Source organism: Apus apus, chromosome 21 (assembly GCF_020740795.1).
Source record: "Apus apus isolate bApuApu2 chromosome 21, bApuApu2.pri.cur, whole genome shotgun sequence".
In the NCBI taxonomy this organism is placed as follows: domain Eukaryota; kingdom Metazoa; phylum Chordata; class Aves; order Apodiformes; family Apodidae; genus Apus; species Apus apus.
Window position 1 is genome coordinate 1703654 of NC_067302.1, and position 15235 is coordinate 1718888.

Below are 15235 nucleotides of genomic sequence, written 5' to 3' on the forward strand. Positions count from 1 at the left end.
AAAACAACCTGTTTGGCTCAGCAATTTTCACTCTCCCAGAACGTTCGCTACGATGCCAGAACCACAAAAACAATAAATAAATTTTTAAAAGTGGAATTCTAAGCAACCAAAAATGGGGTGAATGAGAACATAATGTAGAGGATTGCAATGACTGTGACAACCAACACAGAATCAAGTAAAGGCCATAAGCAGAGAGATAAGGGATAATACATTCCTTTTCAGACTGAAAATGCAGAGGCAAAAGGGAATTGGGCTGGTGAGGACTGGAAATGCCTTTGAAACACAGATGATGTAGGATGGATACTGGTTAGAGGGACTGGAGCAGGACAGGATGATGCTTGCACAGCTGAGCCCATCTCAGGAGTCTGCTCTTTGCACATGAGCCACTATTTGAAGGTCCGTATGAGCTCCAACTGCAAATGTTACTTCAAACATTTTGATTTCAAATCCATCATTTAGCAGTAACACCCACCAGGATATATAAAATATCCTTAGACTCTAAAAGCAGCTGAAAAAATAAATAGTGGGTTAGAAGGTTTGTTTGTAGCAGAGGTATATTCTGAAGGACTCCGAGATCATCCCTGACATCATCACGAGCAGCACTCACCTTTCTCACTCAATCTGTAACAGAATGATACATTCTGTCGTGACTTATTTGCAGCAGATTCCTTGTTGCATTGGGGTTTGCTCATTTCTTTTAGCTGGCAGCCCCCAAAGCAGGGCCCCGAGTCAGCAGCAGCCCTGGGCCTTCTCTCCAGAGACACAGGAGGTGGTCCAGCCACCTGCAACCATCTCCTCCACCGTATTTTATTGACCAAGTCCCTTTCAAAGGTGCCCAAGCATCCCACATGAAGAGCTGCCTGAGTGACAAGCTTGCACATGGGAAGGGAAGCAAGCAAGAGTCAATCTCATCACTGCACTGAAAATTCTGGGCTGTTTGAGGGGCCGACAACCCATCCTAAGGTCTCAAGTCCTGTGAGATTCCCATACAGGGAGCTTTGCAAGTAGCCCTGGAGCCGCGGGGCTGTGGGATCCTCTGCTCCCAGCTGCAGGGAGAGGCAGATCAGTTGAGGTCATTAGGGTCAGGGTCATTAGGGCATCCTGGGTCACAACAACCCCTCCAGACCAACCCCAGGCTGGGACCACGCAGTTGGGCTCCTCCTGGGGACCATCCCAGCAGCTATTTCTGGGGCTCCCCCTCCCTCTGCTCCCAGGGGATGCCAGCAGCATCCGTGTCCCTCAGCCACAAGGGCTTTCACAGGCAGCCCAAGCTGGCCCACACTGCATGCACGTTGTTAAATTATTCAAGTCCTTGGTAACTGTAACCAGTTGCAGAGTTCGCCTCCAAATGGCCCAGACTCTACCTGCACCCCCAGGAGCTGGGGCTGCTCCTGCTTCTCACAGCAAGGATCATCCGTGCAACAAAACCTATCTAGCAGTAGGGATTATCCATACAGCACAGTATGTTCCCCCATGCATTTTCCTACAGCACCAGTGTCTGCCCAGCAAACAGTCATCTAAGAAAAAAAAAATCAACCAGCGAGCCCTGTCTGCAGTTGGAGCTTAGAGTCAAAACTTATTACTCGTATTTTCAATCTGCCAGGGACTCACACTGAGATCTTGGCCAAATGGCTCCCCCGCCCTCCTCCCCATTTCCCACACAGAAGAAAAAGTAAGACACAGAAAGGTTAAATGGGAACAAAAACAAAAAAAAAGGCCATGCTGCTTCCCCCCCCCCCCCCCCAGATCAGAGCTGAGCAAATCCATGACTTCCAGAGCTGCTACATTTCCATTCTTGGCATAAAACTTTCTGAGCTTTTTAAAGAACTGAATGGCTAGGAATTCTGACATCCCTCTTGCAGTAAGGTCAGGAAATATCACGAAATACGTGTGTAAGCAACAACTATCCCTCTTACATGTTTCTGAAGGCCCTCTTCAAACAAACACTTGCACATTTAAACAATCAAATACATCAGCATGTTGGGATGTACTGCTCCTTAGTGCATCCATACTAACCCACATTATACATCTGCCTTCACTGAGCCACCTGCAGATATTTAGGTTTACATGCAGGAAGGAGGTATTTTTTAGCCCCAAACAAGTTCAGAGTGGTTTGTGCTCCTACCAGAACAAGGCAGAGAGACTCATTCCCAGCTGGTCCAATTAAAAATGATGGGTTTAGGTCAATATTGTGTTCCTGCTCTCCTGGCACCAATCCCTCCCTCACCAGCTCCACATTGTGAACAGAAATAGCTGAGATTTCTGGTAATTGGTGGACCAGCCCAGGGCCAGGTGGAAATCCAGAATTAAAGTGAATCTGAGGAGGAGGCCCTTGAAGCATTGTGAACCTGGGCTCCTCTGGGGTCCATAAAACTTCCTGGCCCACCCACAGTTATCTCCGTTTCCCAGCAAATATCCCCATTTACAGAACTTGATTGAACAGGCCAGAGACAACCTTTAACAGAAATGAGCCAAGATGCTGGAGAGCCATTTGAAAGCCATGACCTTGCATGTCATGTCGATTTTATAGGACTTTTACAACTATTTTAAGCAAAATAATGAACAGCATCCTTTGCAAGCACGATGTGGTCGGGTGACCTGGGCTCCAGGGCCTTGGAGAACAACAGCTTCATTTCCCTTTCTCCAGAGGTGATGAAAGGATAAAATACTGAAGGATGTGGGGCCACCAACTCCCACCAGTCCCAAGGTGTTACAGAGACCTCATAAAAGAGCAGCTCCTGGCAGGACTCAGGTGCCACCACCCGTGCACAGGAGCATGCTGGCTCTGGTGCAGCACAAGGCAACATCCCCTGCATCCTGCTCAAGTTGCTGGGAGCAAGGTTTGGCCTGGGCAATACATAAAAGGTTTCATGGCCCCAGAGGCAGCAGAGTAGAAGCCCATGCCCTACACAGGAGATGATTTGATAGGAAAAATGCCACATTCCTTTTCCCCTCCTTAGTCACCACCCTCCTGGGTTTTCTCAAGAGTTTTCTCATCCAAACCATTTCCCACCAGCCTGAGCAGAGCAAGAGCTCGGGACTGGAGATGAGCAGTGAGCTCCCACATGGCACTGCTTTGCAGAAATCCCACTAAGCAAGCAGGCTGGCCAGAGGAGGAAGAAATAGAGACCTATTCCCCCAGTGTTTTGTTGCAGCTGTGAAGATTTGCATTCTCCAAAAAGAAAAAGAAGAAACAAACAAACAAAACAAGGCAGCACTGGCCACACTCTGGTGGTACAGTGTGGAAACCAGAAAGTCCCATCCCCACAGGACCATGCTGGCTCAGCACGAGGGACCTCGAGGTTTGGGGAAACAGGTTTTCTTCACAGCCCACAGCACCAGGCTGGGGGTCACCAGCCCCCATCAACATTTGGCTTTGCCATTCCTGGCGGAGCAGCAGAGCAGGGAACATGGGGAGCTTGCAGCCCCACATCCTGCCAAAACCAGGCTTCCCAAGTATTCCCCTACCCCTGGCTCAAAAGTGTATTTTAATCATTCTCCTGCATGCACCCTATATCAAACTCTAATTAAAAATTATTTGCTTGCAGAAGCGGGGGACAGACCAGACTGAATATTCAGTTTTGATTACTTCTTATCTGGCAGATGAGACACAAGTTCTCTCTCTAAGAAGCCTCAAGGGGTTGTTTATATAAAATATTTTATTTCATGTGCTGCCCACCTTCAACTTGCACAATGAATTGGGGCAAACTTTTTGCAGATCCATTCCTTAAGTCAGGCCAAAAAAACCCTATGAATAATATCGGACACACATGGAGAAAGTAAATATATTGCTCCAACACACAGAATCACCAAGGCTGGAAGAGACCTTTGAGATCATCAAGTCCAGCCTAATACACTGAGATATAAATGCAAACTGCCAGACAAAGGGCTAATTTCTGCCCTTGGAGGTTCATACCCCCAAAGGGAGGTGGATGATCCCAGCAAGGGCTGGATTTGGCCCTCGGAGAGGCCACTGCAGTCCCTGCTGCAAAAGTCCAGACTCGCAGCTGCGGGAACAAGACACAAAACCTGGAGGCCGAGCAAGAACCAGGGCCAGGTCCTGCAGGGGCTGCCCTGGGCAGCTGCAGGTGCCCCCACCTGCCTGTGCCACAGCCGCCAGCCAGCATGGGGAGAACTCCAGCTCCTCAGCAAAGGACAAACCCCAGGGTAATACCCCGATGCTGTCATAATGCCAGCCCCAAGCATGTGCAAATAACATCAGGCAGGGTGAAAAAGAAAAGCCAGTGCCCAGGCTTTGTGCAGGTGAAGGGGATGCAGCCGTAGCTGTTAAAATGAGGGCTGAAATATATATATATATATGTATATAAATGAATATGTTTATACATGGGGTACTGTCAGGTAGCATCTGCTTCTACTCCACAGGGAATATACACGCAGGATGGGAAGGGGAGCAGGGCCTGGGCACTGGCACCCAGCATCACCCCAGGAGGACGAGGCTCCCCAGGGAGCAACATGCCCATTTTCCCAAGGCCACAGCAGCCAGAGTGCCCAGCCGGGCTCCTGCCCCTCTGCACACCCCCGGGGATCTTGCACGTTGCTGACACACACCCCAGCTCTGCCTCCCACCAGCCAGCGGGAAATAAAGATAAATAATTATATATTTTTAAAAAATAATAATAAAATCTATGCACATGGGGAGAAACGAAGTTGCTGTCAAGCGACGGCAAATTCCTGCGACAGCCGTGGGCTAATGAAGCAGGAGCAAGCAGCAAAGTAGCTGCAAGCGGCGGGGACAGGGATGCAGGCGGGCTGGGGGCTGATTGACCCCGCTCAGGGTCCCCCGGGCTCGGGGAGCTCGGCTCGCCCGTCGCGCCCTGCAGGCAGCCCCGGCCCCCCAGGGGATGCACACGCAGGGACACGGGCACACGCGTCCGTCCGTCTAGATGTGTGTGTGCGCGTACCCGGTGCACGGCGAGCGCCGGTCTCGGCGGCAACCTGACACCTTTCAGGAGGCAAAATGGAATCTCGCCGCCCGGTGAACGCACCCGCAGCGAGGGAGGGGGAGAAACACACACACCGCGGGCAAATATGTGCGCAGAGAACAACAACAACAACAAGAACCCAAACAAACCGAATGCCCCGGTGCCTACCTTCGCTGGGTGCTGGCAGGCAGATCCCGGGCTGCTTTGGGTCGGTGGCTGTTCCCTCCTTTATGAAATGTTCGACTCAGACGGTGCTATTTGCATTCTCTCATTAGCACCTGTTTCAAGTAAGGAAGGAGAAAGCTCATGACGAGATCAGCTTCCTTGCGAAAGAAATGATTAAAGAAAAATAATTCAGATGCGGGCTGCCAACCAATAATCACCCTAAGAATAATAATAATAATAATATGAAAAAAAAAAACCCAACACATGTATAGTAAAGCCCAAACTAGGCAGTTTAATAATGGGAGATCTTGCAGGTTGTGAGCATGCTCCAGCCGGAACAAATCCTTCCTCTGTTATTCCTCTGAATAAAAATAAACCACGATCAAGAAACCCAAACGGAAGCTTCCTCCTTGAATCCCTGCTGCTGAAAAATATGTAATAAATTCAGCCCGAAGACGCAGACTCTAATCAGCAGCTGTTTTCTGGATCCAAAGCCAGCCAAAGCCTCTCTTGTCTTTTCCCACTATGAGTCTAGGCCTTTTTGAAAAGGGTTTTAACCTTTTAAAGATACAGTGCACCAATTATCACTTCTGGAGGACTGTCACTCATGGAGCAAATAAATTAATAAAGCAGCAGCAGCAGCACAGTCAGAGCAGGGGGAGGTGCAGTTTGCACAGGCAGCCTTTCTTCGTGAATATTATTATATGAATTTATTTTTTTTTAATAGGATGCCCCCTCCCCCACACTTGGGGAGAATCATCATAAACAGAAAACTTGCCACTCAGCTCTTGGATAAATGCATAGTCATTATAAAAATGAACAGCTGCTGGATGCGATTCAGGGAGTTGCGGGGCTGCTCCTTAGCGGGGTTAAATTTGTTGCAGCTGAATTTTAGGTATTAACAGTTTCCGTCCCGGCCGGTGGTGTGAGAGGGTTAATGACATGCAGAGAGGAGCTCTGTCAAGTGCTTCCCATCAAACTGAGGATCAGGCTGCAAAGTTTGAACCGAGCAGCCCTGGCACAGCAATAAAGCATTCTTCCAGGAGTGGGATTTCGGTTTTTTTTTTTTTTTAGCAAACTGAACCAAAAGCCCCCAAGAAAAGCTCAGCCCCTCCGCTCGCAAGCGCCGCAAAGCAGCGGCTGCCCCGTGCGTGCCACAGCTCCCGGAGGACGATGCCGAGCAAACTGTCCCGTGGGGGACCGGGGTGCTGGGTCCCCCCCACAAGCTGAGGGTCCCCTGGCAGCCTCGCACCTCTCCTGGTGCCACCAGCGCCCAGCCCACCTGGGTGGCAATGGCATCCTCCTGGTCAGGGACCGAGGGGCCATCCCTGGGGTGCAGCAGCAGCTCCGCACCCCACGCTCCTCTCTGGCCGGTCCTCTCTGCAACAACCCCCGGCATGCAAACCCCGGGGAGCAAGCGGTCCTCCCTCCCCCCTCCTCCTCCTCCTCCTCCTCCTCCTCTTCAACAGAAAATCATCATATTTCATGTGTCGCTGCTCCAGCCTCGCCAATTGGCTGGGCACCGCCGGGCGGAGATGTCAGGAGCAGCCCCGCATCGCTGCCCGCCCGCGGGCACCCGCTGCCCCCCGGGGCTCCTTGCCAAAACACAGCCTGGGGCAGGGGGCACAGGCCTGGCCATCGAAACTGGAGAGAAAAAGGGGTTTCTGGGTGTCTGGCTTTCTTGTTTCTTTCTCTTTTTTTTCTCCCTTCTCCTGCCGCTTTGGCTCAGCTCCAGAGGGATGCAGCTGCCGGCAACTTGACCTTGACCCACAGGGTTGTGTTGTGCTGCCAGCAAGGAGCGTTTTCGGATGAGGGAGACCCAGCACATCTGCTCTGCTCCGCTTAGCCACCCCCCTCCACGCCAGGCCATGCCAAGAGGGGGGCCCTGCTGTCCCACCCCAGCTCCAGGGACACACGTCCCCCCTGGCAGCTCTAGTCACACCCCAGGTACTGTGGCTGCGTGGAGGGGTGATGCCTGACAAATAGATGCTTTCTTTTTCCCATCCATTTTCAAAGTGGGTGCATTTGTTTACATCTTACCCCTCCACTTCCAGACCTTTCCAATAAAATGCATCAGCAAGTTTCTTTATCATCTTAATAGCTGGAGAAGCTGGGATTTGGAACTGTGGGCTTGCCTGAAGCTACCCAGCATGGAGCAACAGCTCAAGTAGGAAAACAGCCTAAAGACTCATCATCTGACCATTTGACTTCTCAAAGCAGGGGAAAAATATATAAAAATATTCTTGGGAACAGCAGAATGGAATTATCCTGGTGGAAACTTGTCACCTGCCTCCCCTGCAAACACACCACCTAGAAAAGAAAGGTGAACAGATCCAGTGACACTGAAGAACATTCTAAGGAGCAGCTGAGCCATGCTTTCCTGCTGGGCTCTCTAACACAACAGGAGGGTAAAGAGCAGGAGAAATACAACAGCCAAAAGCTAACTTCTTTTTTTGTGGCTGCTTTCACAAGGATTTTTTTAAAAAAATTGCATTGTCACAAAAATAAAGAGGATTTGAGTTCAAGATCTATGGTACAAATCAGCTTATGAAACCTGTAGTTCTCTACTGATAATGAAAAAGCTCAGTAAATGGGCAATATATTGGATGGAGGGTTAAAAAGCTCTAAAGCTTCCTTCTCTGCCCATCTGAGGAGCAGCCTGCAGAACAAGTAATATCAGGAAGTGAATCCAGCCCAGGGCAGTGTGCAAGGGGAGGTTGGCAGTCCCCATTTGCACCATGTACAACTTCCCCTACCTCTACCTCCCTGTGTCCAGGCAAGTGCTTTGGCACAGCAGAAACTCATCACCACTGTGTGTCACTGTAGGCATTAAAACAAGTGCAGTAAGAGGGAAGAAAGTGTGATAATCAGGCTTTTAAGCAAAAACCCCACTGTCCAGAGCAACAAGACACTGTTCTTCATTATGTTCTTGCCCTTCCAGATTTCAACAGCAAGCCACACAAAAAGACACCATCACCACATCACCTATGCTAACCTAGACTTCACATGACAGGTGACCCAAGTCAGGTCTGCAAGGTGTCCTGCAGCTCCATGCAGGAGCACCTGGGGGAATTAATGAAGCTATAGAAGTGGGGTCAACAGGTTGGCATCGAGCTCCTACCAACATCACCACCCTCACATGAGTACAGATCTCCACATGCCACCATGCTCTGTCACAGACCTTGAGAAGTGACTTGACTTCATGGGCAAGACCCACAATTCACAAGCAAAAATAGCTGTGTTAAGAAAGCATGGCAGAGTTCATTGAAATCTGTCAAGCTGACATCTAAACTCCTAAATTACTGGGGGCAAAACCAGAGAAACTATCACCTCATAGCACAGTGCTGGGTACCCACTGCCTGAAAACCTCATGCCATCAGGAGCACATAGTCCAGCCTCACAAGAAAAACACCACATTGCCCAGAAGGAAATCTTGTTTGAACAAGAGACTTTCTTTGGGGAAATGTACAATCAGCTTCAAAGTGGTGGCTACACATCTCCATTGCTAAACATGAGCCTCACCACAAGTCTGCAGTAACCTGGAGTCAGTTCCCAAGCTGGGGACCCAGTCACTCCTACCTGAGCTCCACTGAGCAAAGCCAGAGTCTTGTTTCTACTCCCTGTGAAACTTCAGTGAGCAGGCCCAAAAAGGCAGAAGTTGGAAGAGATGACCTGTCACCACTTTTTCTCTCCATTTTTGCTCTCTTAGACCATGTCAAACAACCCTGCTCTGAGGCATATTCTTCACTGAGTCGTTCAATCTTTGCTCTGACCCCACACAATTTTTACAAGATCCTTCATAAAAAAACAAATACTAGAAGGTGGCACAGAAGTTGAGCAAAGACCACAATCACCTGGTTGACCCCTAGCAATGGAAATCAATAAAATAATCTGGAAACCAATTAGATAGCTAGGTTTAAATCCTTTTCACGTGGGCCACGTTGAAGTTGCATCACCCTTTCCTACAGAACACAACCTGCATCCAGGCTCCATGTGAGTGCTCTGTACCAATTACCTTCACACTTTGTTCACCCCTATTTTTTTTTTGTTTTCAATGGTGACACGAATTCAGCTTTCCTCCAGCATCCTGAAACTTCCCAGCAGTCCAAAAAATGGCTAGAAATCAACATTAACAGCAGGGAGAGCTCCCGGAATAGCAGTGAAAAGACCTGCATTACAAATCATCCACGTCTTCACATGCTGAGAGGGGCTGAAGCCTGGGAGACCCCATCCCCGAGGGGTGCATTGGTTCCCTGCTCCCCAAGCCGTGAAGCACACCCTCATTAGAGGTGACACACTCCACAAAACCTGAGCTAATAAGTTCTGTGGGGCTTATTAGTTGGGCTCCATGCTGGAGCTGGGCTTGCTGGGAAGTAACACGACTGCAAAACCATCCTGCTGCGTGGCCAGGGAGGGGAGAGAGCCAGGGTCATGCTGCTTGCAATCAGTGAAAAAAAGGGGCAGGAGTGGTAGGATGGGCAGAAAGAAAAGAGGCAAAGCTGTTAGATTTTTAGCAGGACTTGCTGCTAGGACACCCAGCTCCTGACTGTATTTTACAGGTCAAAAAAGTACACTCTCTAGCTCATTCTTCCTTTGCCTCCCTTTAAAACAAGAACAGAAGAAGACAAAATCCAGTAGTTTAAAACTTGCTTCAAAACTATATGACACCACCTTGTGAATACTCCTCTCTTGACAATACTAACCTGCTTAACCCTAGGTGAGTAGGTGGGGAAGGACACATGTGCAGGGAGTAGCTTAGAGTTTGTTCCAGACTCTGGGAATATTTGCAAAAGGCAGCTTTTCCCTTTCCCCCCCACACTGGGTATGTCCATAATGCTCTGGCCATACTGTGCACAGTACAGTGCACATCGCTCAGCAGGGTGAGTCTGAGCTCCTTACAGGGGAATTCACAGTTCTGGCATTTAATGGCCATTCTCCCGTGAAAAATGACAGAGGCATGTGAGACTCCATATTTTTTGCCCTTTTTTTTTAAAAACTACCCATCAAGCAGGCTCAACTAGAAGCAGAGAAGTTGCATTTTCTTTTAACTGCTGGTTTCTCCAGCGCTCTTAGGATCAAAAAGGCAACTGATGGGGTTGTTGTTCTGTTTTTCCTCTTGCACTTCACAATAAGCAAGAAAGACACAAAAGCAAAGCATGGCTTTGGTTTCAAGTGCTCTGCAGCCACTGCCTTCCTGGGACCTAATACAGCAAAACAAAAAGGATTCCTGGTGCCACTACATAATGCATTGCATTTGGGTTACATGCTGTGGTTTAGGAAGATGCAGAAGATAAGAGCATGTAGAGGGAGAAGGGACCAGTTGTAACCAGGGGAACAGACCTGTCAGAGCCCCAAGTGTCTGTGCCTTGCCCAAGGGGGTGGATTTTAATTCATCTCCTCTCAGTACCCACGTTGCTCACTGCAACTGGAGGATTTGCACCAGAGCAGAGTGGAGAGCAGGATGGAAAGGAAAAGGTGCTGAGGACTGTCTAGTTGCTGTTCACAGCTGGCTTTTTATCTCAGGGAGCTGCTGCCTCCTACATAACCCAGCAGCCTGGTCCCAGGATGGGCAGTGCCATGTGCCATTTGACTCTTCCTTGAAATGCATTCAAAAAAACCAAAACCTAGTTCAACAACAATAGCAACAGAATTATGAGAAAGTGTGGACAAACTGTTTAGGAAGTTTGTACAGGGGTGGGAGCCTCTGTATCCCCTTCCCCATCACTAACCCCCTGCCCCAGGGATGGCCAGGAGCTCTGAAAAGGGCTGTGTAAAATGTACCCACGGGTGAGACACTGCACTGAGGAACTGTACCCATGCTGGCTCATTTTGAGTTGCAGGTAGCAGAGTCTAATAAGGAGAAATAAGGATTACTGAGCAAACCTGAGCCTATTAAATTACAAACCTCTCAACTTTGAGTACTTCAGCCTTTTTTTTTTCCTTTTTCTTTCCTCCTCTTCCTACAAGGGGATGGTAGTTCCCTGCTACAGCAAATAGTATCTGCAGACAGTATTCACATGCTTGCCTGGGATTCCCATCACATCATCTGCCCTCATTTTAGGATATATATCTCTGTCATTGTTTGGGCCCAACAGGACAACAAAGAACCAGCCCCAGGGCTGCTCACTCAGCTCCCCCCTCACGCACCCTGGGATGGGGAGGACAAACCCAACCAGAAGCTCCTGGGTCCAGAAAAAGGACAAGGAGGGATCTTCACCAATTGAGGTCCCAGGCAAAACAGACTCAACTTGGGGAAAAAAATAGTTTATCACTAATCCAATGCCCACAGGACACAGAAACACCCAGAGCAGGGCTCACACACGTTACCCCTCCCCTCCCTTCTTCCCAGCCCCAAATCCCTTTGTTCCCGGTTTCTCTCCCTCCTTCCCCCCAGCAGCACTGGGGGATGGGGTTTAGAGTCAGTTCACAGGCTGGTGGTTCCTGCTGCTCCTTCCTCCTCAGGAAGAAGGATTCCTGACAGTCCTGCCCTGCTCCCCACGGGGTCCCTCCCATGGCAGAGAATCCTCCACCAACCTCTGCTCCACCAGCCCTTCCCACCAGCCCCGGAGCTGCTCCAGCGCTGCCCGCAGGGTCACGGGGGCTTGGGGAACAAACTCCCCTGGCCCGGGGGCTTCCACAGCTGCAAATCGAAGTTCACCCCTCCTGGAGCCTTCAGGGAATGTTCCACCATGTTCCTCCATGCATGCAGGGGCACAGCTGATATCTTGCCATGGGTTGCAGGGACCTTCTGCTTGAGCACCTTCTTCCCCACCAACCACAAGCACTGCTCTGCCTCTCCAGCTCAGCTCTTCTTTCAAAAGCTTGTCCTCCTCAGCTTTCTCTCAGTTTTCCTATCTTAATGGCAGAGGTTCACCTATTGTCCCTCTAATGGCTCCTTGGCTGGGTTTGGAGCAGGGGGAGCTTCTCAGCTTCTTACCAGAGCCACCCCTGAGGCTCTTCCCCCCAGCTACCAAAAATCCCCACCAAACCAAACCAGCACTATCTCGAAGCTTGTCTGTACACTCAGGAGGATCACATATTAACTATGACTCATTAAAGAAGAACAAACATCTGCAAATATTACTTCCAGCTAGCTCTGTGATCCAAAGTTACAAACCAATACCAAGTAACCCTCTAAAGATTCAACTTTCAGATTAGAAAACTGACATTCAGAAGATTTCATCCTCTCAACTGTTTACTGAGCTCACAACTTAGTGCTTTGCAGATCAGACACATTTTGGCCCAACTAACTAAGCAACTAGTACCAAAATAAATGCAATCTGCCATTCTGCTCTGGAGGATACTGAAGCACATGAAGTAGAGCCATGAAAGCTCAGGAGTGAGTAGTCTTGTTCTCATGTTTTTGTTTCGGTCACTAAACAGCACCATCTTCCACCTCAGCATCTGTCACCCAAAGTGACATCCAGGGACACAGGCATTAACTCCCTGTCAGTCTTGGGGAGGTTGCTGCCAGCAGAGCCCTGCAGTATTGATTCCTTGTCTCCTGTCTCACCACTGACTGCAGTGCTTCTCGGGGCAAGTTATGGGTCTCTTTAGCACTCCCAGTTGCACTAGAGGTTTTGATGATCTCAACTGTTGGGAGCAGAGGGACGAGAGGAGCTGGCTTCTTCAGAAGAAATTATTTGTCTAGGTATGACACTACAGTGAAATTTGAAGTTTGATGAATCACACCATGATTCAACTTCAGTTCAGCCTGAACCCTATTAGACAAGAGCTGTAAGAGCAACTAAGCAGTATAATGTTCCTGATGGTCCTTGCTTATTGGTTCCCCCTCCTTTAGTTAAATCATTCCTTGTCCTCATCAAAGAACATTATCTAATTCCTCTACAGCACGTACAGGATTGTGTGTTATCCCTTTACAAGGATCCATATTAAACAGCCACAGACAATAACCTCATACCATTCAGTACAGGAAGCATCATAATCTGCCATGCATTAAAGGTCTAAAAAAACCCTGCCTAATGTCAGAAGAGTCTCATGCTGTCAAGCTCCTACTTAACTACAGTAATTCACCATGAAGTCTCTCCCATGGCACAGCTAGAGAGTTGTTTTCACTTTCTAACAATGAACACGTGACTTCAGCATTTAATGAGTTCCCGAAATTACTGAACCAAAAGGCAAAATCCGAGAGACTTTACTTCCCAGGGAGGGGAAAAAAAAAATAAAAAATCATAATTAAAATAGTGAATGGGCAGAAGAATAAAATGAAGGTCCGTGGTGATTATAAAATCATTGAGGTGGAATAGCAAACGTATTGCTTTCCTCTCCCAGAGGGGGTTTAAGGATGACAGAAGGCTTGTGGTAAATACCTGGGGCTCTGCATCCCTCTCCCCCTTATCCTCCTGTATCACCAGGGATACTGGTCCCTCATCTTGGATTCAACACAGTGATGATTAAAAATACCACCAACAAAAGCATTCACGTTGGTAGCACTTTCCCTGTGAACATCAGAGCACACTGTAGGTGTTGATAATCATTTCTTTGTGTTGTCACAGAATCATCTGTTCAAAAACATGCAAGTTAAGGGATGGAGAGGGTCAGGTGGTGTGGAGAGTCATGTTTTGAGTCAGCAGGGAGAGCCTACAGGTTCTGACTATGAACTCTCAGCTATAAGCACTGGGCTGAGTAGTCCATGGCCCCAGTGTCTCAGTTGGGTCTGGAGTTATCATTGATCACAAAGAGTCATCACCAAGGTAGGTTTAGTTTAAAGAATTCTGAAGCAAGCCTGACCTTTAAATAGTTTGGTTTGGTTTGTTTTACAATCCCAGCAGGGATTTTACCTTCTGTTGCTGCACTAGAGCAAGACCCAGCCCATGGACCTTCAGGTTGTCCATCCTGCTGCACACCTCAGCCTCCCACCTGGTGCCAGGCAGCAAAACCCTAGGGCAGAAACTTCATTTGAAGAAAAAAAAAAAAAGAGAGACCCACTCACTACCAAAACTGCTGTGTGGGTAGAGATAAATTCTGCTCTGCTCCAGAGATAAGTATATTTCTGACGCAGCAGGAAAGATGGACTTCCTTCCTCATTGGGATTGGAGAACTGGGGTGCAGAGCATTTCTCCACACCTTGCACTTTCATGTTGGCCCAGAGCAGGGATGTGCTGCCAGCTCAGGGCTACAATAACTCAGAAGGATGAATCACACAGAATCACAGAACCTTAGGGGTTGGAAGGGACCTGGAAAGATCACCCAGCCCAACCCCCCTGCCAGAGCAGGGGCACCCAGAGCACATCACACAGGAACGTGTCCAGGGGGGTTTGAATGTCTCCAGCCAAGGAGACTCCACAGCCTCTCTGGGCAGCCTGGCCCAGGGCTCTGTCACTCTCACAGGAAAGAAGGTTTTTCTGATGTTTATGTGGAACCTCCTCTGCTCCAGTTTGCACCCATTGCCCCTTGTCCTGTCACTGGACATCACTGAACAAAGCCTGGCTCTGTCCTCCTGACACTGCCCTGAACATATTTGTAACCATGGGTGAGATCTCCCCTCAGTCTCCTCTTCTCCAAGCTCAACAGACCCAGCTCCCTCAGCCTTCCCTCATCAGGGAGATGTTCCACTCCCTCCATCATCTCTGTGGCTCTGCCCTGGACTCTCTCAAGCAGTTCCCTGTCCTTCCTGAACTGAGGGCCCAGAACTGGACACAACATTCCAGATGTGGCCTCACCAAGGCAGAACAGAGGGGCAGGAGAACCTCTCTTGACCTACTAACCACACCCTTTCTAACGCACCCCAGGATCCATTGGCCTTCTTGGCCACAAGGGCACATTGCTGGTCATGGTCATCCTCCTGTCCACCAGGACCCCCAGGTCCTTTTCCCCTACACTGCTCTCCAGCAGGTCAGCCCCCAGTTGTACTGGTACCCGGGGTTGTTCTTCCCCAGATGCAAGACTCTAGATTTGCCTGTGTTGAATTTCATCAAGTTTCTCCCCACCCAACTCTCCAGCCTGTCCAGGTTCCTGGTTCAGGATCTCCTCTGAGGCCAGCCCAAGCTTGGCTTGCAAGAGACCTCACCTGGACCAAAACCATGCTAGAGACAGCTAAGCAGCAGAGGTGCTGGGATGCCCAAGGCAGGTCTACAACCCACCACTGGTACCAGCACAGACTCTGG

At 49.2% G+C, this 15235-nt stretch overlaps 1 protein-coding gene across 7 annotated transcripts in view; it reads right to left on the reverse strand.

The window, feature by feature from the left end:
• Positions 1-5635, reverse strand: part of HIVEP3 (HIVEP zinc finger 3) — a 273818-nt gene extending 268183 nt beyond the window's left edge. For all 7 annotated transcript variants that reach the window (XR_007891391.1, XM_051637735.1, XM_051637732.1 and 4 more), the window contains exon 1: positions 5112-5635. The gene's annotated coding sequence lies outside the window, so the exon portion shown is untranslated. The remainder of the gene's footprint in view (positions 1-5111) is intronic.
• Between the last annotated feature and the right edge of the window lie 9600 nt (positions 5636-15235).